The 5,160-nt window shown below is 34.5% G+C and overlaps 1 long non-coding RNA gene across 1 annotated transcript; it reads right to left on the bottom strand.

Annotated features, from left to right (window-relative positions):
• Nucleotides 1-1,095: 1,095 nt before the first annotated feature.
• Nucleotides 1,096-4,185, bottom strand: LOC133823331 (uncharacterized). Its single transcript, XR_009888255.1, has 3 exons — nt 3,147-4,185; nt 1,501-2,618; nt 1,096-1,418 (listed from the first exon to the last, which is right to left on the bottom strand). It is a non-coding gene; the product is annotated as an uncharacterized LOC133823331 (long non-coding RNA).
• Between the last annotated feature and the right edge of the window lie 975 nt (nt 4,186-5,160).

Raw genomic sequence — 5,160 nt, 5'->3', positions numbered from 1 at the left:
TTGTGAGTTACCATACCTTCTGCAACATTACCTATTACCAAGTCAATGGGATGATTCTTTTTATTCTAGAGGAAGGTTCTTTTTGAACAAGGTCAATAACATTTTCAGAGATTTTGTTATTGTCTTGTAAGGAAGTTGATACCACTGCTTTAGAAGTATCATGATCCAGATTGGTGTCCTCAGGTGTAGACACAGATGCCTCATCTTCTTTGATAGTTTCATCAACAAGATTGACTATTTCTACTTCATAGGAGTAAGCTGAAAAATATTTCTCATCATCAAACACAACATTAGCAGACTCCATAACAGTTTGAGTTCTCATATTGTAGACACGATATGCTCTACTGTTGATGGAGTACCCTAAAAATACACTAACATCGCTTTTGTCATCAAATTTTTCCAGATGTTCACGATATTTAAGCACATAATATACACACCCAAACACATGAAAATAACTTACATTGGGTTTCTTACCTCTCCATATTTCATATGGAGTTTTAGAAGTAACTGGCCGAAGATAGATGCGCTTGATAGTGTAGGAAGTTGTATTGATGGCTTTGGCTCATAGTCTCTTGGAAAGATTTTTTGTTGTTTAACATCACTCTTTCCATTTCTTGAAGAATCTAATTCTTTCTTTCCATGACTCCATTTTGTTATGGTGTCTTAGGAGCTGAAAATTCGTGAGTTTTGCCAAGAGATTTACAAAAGTCATCATAAATAGTATTTTCAAATTCTTTCCCATGATCGCTTCATATTCTAACAATTTTCCCTATTTTACAATCATCAACATAGACAAAGATTTATTTTTTACCACTTATACTTTTAACCTAAATGGGACCCATTAGATCCATGTGAAAAAATTCGAGCACTTTTGATGTATTAATGTCAGAATTACCTTTGTGCATCTTTTTTGAGTTGCTTACCAAGTTGACATGGTTAACATTTTCCTGAACTTTGATTTCCCGAATAGGAAAACCATGAACAAGCCCTTCATTTTAAAGTTTTTTCAAATTTTTAAATTAATATGTCCGAGTATCTCATGCCACAAATCTGTAGAGTTTTTCATAGCCATATGTCAGGTCAGATTTTTGGACAAAGTGTAACAATTATCAATTGAGCGAAGACCTTTTAACAGATTGTTTCCTTCATTATCAAGGACCACACATTCAACTGTATAAGTATCCACAATGGAAATTACACCTTAAATCCTAAAGTGTATCAATATAACATGCAACATGCACTACAACACAAGACTAAGTATTTCCACTCTTACTCTCACACAAATACAAATCTCACTCTTCAATAATAATAAAACAATATGGACTGTGAAGAAGTGAATCTCCCTTGCTAGAAAGACTCCTATTTATAGCAGGTAGAAGACCTTCTTTTGCAGATCACAAAATCAGGGAAGAATATCCCTATAAGGAAAGTGTGTTTGTCAGAATTGTCAATTATCTAATCTACTCAGCCAGTTAGACAATCTTACAGCTCAGCATATACCTGGACATACTAAGAAAGGGAAACAAGCCACCATCCTTTGATATGAAAATCACAAGGGAATTTAAGATAATCAATTCATAAAAATCAAACAGAAATATACATAATTGATTTATGAAATGTGATATAAAAGACATAATAGAAATCACACTATTTAAAGAAATAACCAAAGATGTTTTATTTCCATAAAAAATCTTTAATTAAAAAGAAAATTGACTTTGTGAGATTTCCATAAAATGAATGGAGGAATATAAAAAATGCCAAATATAAGTTTTCCAACTTATGGATTTTACAATCTCCCCATTTGGCAACTTTATAAACAGAAGCTTTTTTTTATAATACTCAATCAGCCTCATCAAAAAGTGTTAGTTTGGACTTGAAAAAATTAACCAAAAATCCCCGTGCATAAAATGGTTAGGCAATATCACAAATAAGAAAAAGGAAGAGATATATCAAAATATCAAACTGAAAATTCAATTTCTCCCCCTTTGAAAGATGTCCAAAATAACAGAAAAAAAAAAACATTAAAAACAACCATAATACTCCCCCTTTTTTACTAACAAAGGCCCAAAGTATAAACCATAGTTTCAAAATAAAGCATAAAACTTCAAAACATAAACAAAGTCTTAAACCAACAACAAAAATCTCAAAAACAATGAAAGAGAGACCGACTACTTCTTTGTCTTTGATGAAGTGGCACAAAGAATGAGCACATTGTCAAGAAGAAGTTGCTGAGTCTTAGCAAGGCCAGCGATTTTCTCCAGGAAGGTAGTCAGGTTGAATTGAATGATTCCAATGGTGGCCTTCAAGGCAGACAGTTTAGACTCACAGGCAGGAACATCCGCAGAGCCGCCTAACCCGTCAGTGGATTTGATTGTAAGAGCAGCAGGATTGACACGCTTGGAAGAGCCTTGGGTAGTTTCCGCTTTTACCTTGTAGGTATTGCCTTTCTAAATAGCTACCGTCGTTTCATTAGCAAATTTGAGAGCATGTTTTGAAGATAGGATTTTGTATATGATACTAGGAAACACCAGAAATTGAGACTTTTGTTGTCCTTTGATCAGAGATAGAATCTAATACATGATCACCTTAGACAGATTCACCGGAAGTCATGTGCCAACCTTATACAGAAGAAAAGAAAGTTCTTACGAAATAGTAGTAGAGTGAGCAGTAGGGAGCCAATTGGCACACCCAAATTTGTATAAAGCACAATATTTATGAGTGAGTTTTAGAACCTTAAGGGGTATGTTTTTGGACCACTCAATGGTTTGACCTACGAACTCTTAAGCCACAACATTTTTATCTAAATCAACAATCTTAGTTGCTGGTATAGGCACACCCAAAACCTAAGCAATCTCACCCTTGCTAAATTTAAACCAATTCCCTCTAACATACACCTTTTCATATATGAATGATTCCACATCAGTAATTTCATAGGTCAAATTATTAAAAAATTCTCTCACGACTTTAGGGACACTGCTCTCAAACCCCATTACCGACCCAATCCAACGAGCATTCTCAAGAGACTTAATAACCCCAAACTGCCTATGAGCATCTTACACAAAACTCCTCTCAGCAATAAACTCCATATTTTCATAAAATTTCATATTTTGATGAGATTCATAAGAGAAATAGGTAAAGTTGTATACCTTGGGTAGAGACTCTGGAGAGGAGTGGGTCACCAAGTTCAATTGATTTGTTTTGGGGAAATTTTAGTCATGGGCTTTTTACCAACAGACTTGGATGCCGATAGTTCCTTCAATGGTGTCAATTTCACAACAAGAATAGGATAGGGCCCCTTTTTACCACTTTTGGAGATGTAACAACATGAAGGTCAACCATTTCCTCTAAATGATCAAACTCAAAATAAAAAATATGAGCATTCAACTCCACAGTAGAGTCTTCTTCTTCATAATCAAATTCAAGAAAATTAGATTCAGTGGCAGACTCATCACCTTCTTTTTCTGAGGACGAACAGGGCGGAGGCACTTTTCGAAGACGAGAGACCTTTGGTGTTGGATTTACTAAGTCCAAAGAGGTTGAGGAAGTTGTCTTGGTAGCCTTTTTGGATTTGGATGAAGAGTAAAGCTTCTCAGCAATGGATTTGGACACCTTCACAGCAATAGATTTGGCCACCACTTTCTTCACAAGAACATCAGGCAAAGGAGATGAATCAGACGCAGTCTTTGAGGAGTCGGTGGTATAGATCCCATCCTTGGATTTCTTAGTATCTAGAACCTGTTCCTCATGATCAAATCTGTGGGATTCAGGATAAGAGACTTCTGACTCAGTCGAAGTTTTCTCAATCTGCAACTTCGAGGCTGGAATTTAAGAAACTTCCAGTAGAAGGGCGGTTAATGGTGGAATTATGCAATTACGAGGCCCTTTCTCTAGGATTCATCGTCGTGTTTCTCCCTTTGATCTTGGAGAGAGATCCTTTCTAGGTGAGGTCTGTCGGGGTTCCCTTGTCGGCATTCTTGGACGAACCTGCTCCTCGGGTCTTCAACATTGATCTCTGCAAAAAAAGTTAGAGAGAAGCACAAACAGAGAGAGATAGAGATACACGAGAATGAATAGTGGTAATATGACTCGGTGATGGGATTAGCTTTATATATGGATCTGTGAATCAAATTAAAAAAGCCAAAATGAGGAAACTTTATGTAATAACTGCCCATTTGATCGTGTACACACTTTTGGGTAACTTCCACAATCTGTGCCACAATTCTAAAATGGAATGTGTGGAAAATATGGACCCATTTTTATATGATATGTGAATTAAGGCAATAACCAATAATATGGTAAGACCCCCCCCCCCCCCCTGCCTTTATTATTTCTTCTATTTCTTAAAAAAAAATTGTCGAAAATGATGTCCTTTGATTTGGTGCTCAATAACTTTGTGACCTGTCAAATAATAGAGAAACAATTCAATATAATGATTAGCAATATTTTGAACTAATTAAATAATTAGAGAATCTATTTAGAAATATGGTAATATTTTTCAAGAATTATAAAGATTTTCAGTCTTTATAAAGATTTTCTCTCTTTCAAGAATTATAAAGATTTTCAAGAATTACCAAATATTCTTTAGATAATCAAAAAGGTCATTTTTAGTCTTTATAAAGATTTTCTCTCATTTATTTTTACTTTTCAACTCAAAGCAATATGTGTGTTAAAGTGATAAAGCCGAGTGTGTTTTTTACATCTTAAGACTCCATTTTTTTCAACCTTGTAACAAAAAAAGAAGCTTTCACACCACAAAAATGGTAGCCCTTTCCAATGGTAGAGTATCATCTACATAATTTTAGTTACATCGTTCTAACTTACTCAATGACGACTTTCACACATTAGATTGGGTAGCTCTTTTCTAAATTGGAGCCTGAGAGAAAAATGAAAGAGATATTTGAGATAAACAAACACCAATTTTTGTATAAAATAATATTTGGAGAAATAATATTTCATTTATTTTCAGAAAAATAAGAACAAATTTCTAACTAGACAATCTAACAGAAATTAGAACCAAACTGCTAGCCAAACTTTTTGAAAAATTCTCTAGATTATGAGCAGATCACTAGAAATGAGCACACACATAATGAGGACATGGAAAGATAGAAAATATTTATATTAAAGCACAAACTCCCAAAGATTTTCTAAGAGGGTCAAACC

The sequence above is a fragment of the Humulus lupulus genome, chromosome 3 (assembly GCF_963169125.1).
Source record: "Humulus lupulus chromosome 3, drHumLupu1.1, whole genome shotgun sequence".
NCBI classification, from domain to species: Eukaryota; Viridiplantae; Streptophyta; class Magnoliopsida; order Rosales; family Cannabaceae; genus Humulus; species Humulus lupulus.
The sequence above is the reverse complement of the archived record's forward strand: the minus strand, read 5'-3'. Positions and strand labels throughout refer to the sequence as shown.